At 39.7% G+C, this 882-nt stretch overlaps 1 long non-coding RNA gene across 1 annotated transcript in view; it reads left to right on the forward strand.

Annotated features, from left to right (window-relative positions):
- Window positions 1–882, forward strand: part of LOC116695711 (uncharacterized) — a 24,798-nt gene that overhangs the window by 8,646 nt on the left and 15,270 nt on the right. The window lies entirely within an intron of this gene.

An 882-nucleotide genomic window follows, 5' to 3' on the forward strand; every position in this document is an offset into this window, starting at 1 on the left:
AAAGAGGAGCTGCAGCAATGTGCAGTACAATAAAAATATGGTGTTTTCTGAAAATTCAACCACATAAACCTATTTTGATACAACTTCTAAGCACAATTATGAACCTGAAAATGAGCAGAATATGAGCACTTTAAATTGCTGTTTTGTTGGTATATTATTAGAGCTGTCTGCTCTGTCTCAACACAATCTATAACCCTGACAGGTCTCATAAAATACGTACTGTATTTCTCAATATGGAATCAAAGGGGAGCCCTGTAATTATGTGACGAGCTGAGGGGGGGCCTGGGGCCTGACTAATGAATACCCCTGGGGATTCTCTCTCATCGTGGGGGAAGAATCAAAGTATGATGGTGCGAACGACCATTCAAGCATTCTTTTATTTCCTCCCTGTCTGAGTGAACATTAAAACAGGATGAGGCTGAGCGCAGAAAACAAATGGGCAGCCCTTGACTTTGATTATAGGTTGGAGCAAATTGGAATCTGGCTACAAAGGGAAAACAACTCTTCATTGAGGACACATAATGGATGCTTCATGAGAGTGTGTGTTCATGTTCTGTGTCTGTATCATCTGTTGGCGTATGTGTGTGTACATGCGTGTGTGTGTGCCCCATGCGCTTTTCTAGTCTGCTCAAAGCGCTTTTACACAGTAACCATTCACCATTCACACACTAGCTACGTTTCCATCCACAAGTTTTTATCTGAATTAAGTGATATTATATGTAAAATGCATTATGGAAACTGTAAAATTCGATGGAATTTCATGGATATCGACCCAAAGGAAATTCATTCAGTCTCATCGGATTTTCTCTTGATCGATATACGGCTCATGCGATAAACGCTGATGGAAATGTTATTTGCTGAATAAATAATGAATTGTGATTA

Source organism: Etheostoma spectabile, chromosome 9 (assembly GCF_008692095.1).
Source record: "Etheostoma spectabile isolate EspeVRDwgs_2016 chromosome 9, UIUC_Espe_1.0, whole genome shotgun sequence".
In the NCBI taxonomy this organism is placed as follows: Eukaryota; Metazoa; Chordata; class Actinopteri; order Perciformes; family Percidae; genus Etheostoma; species Etheostoma spectabile.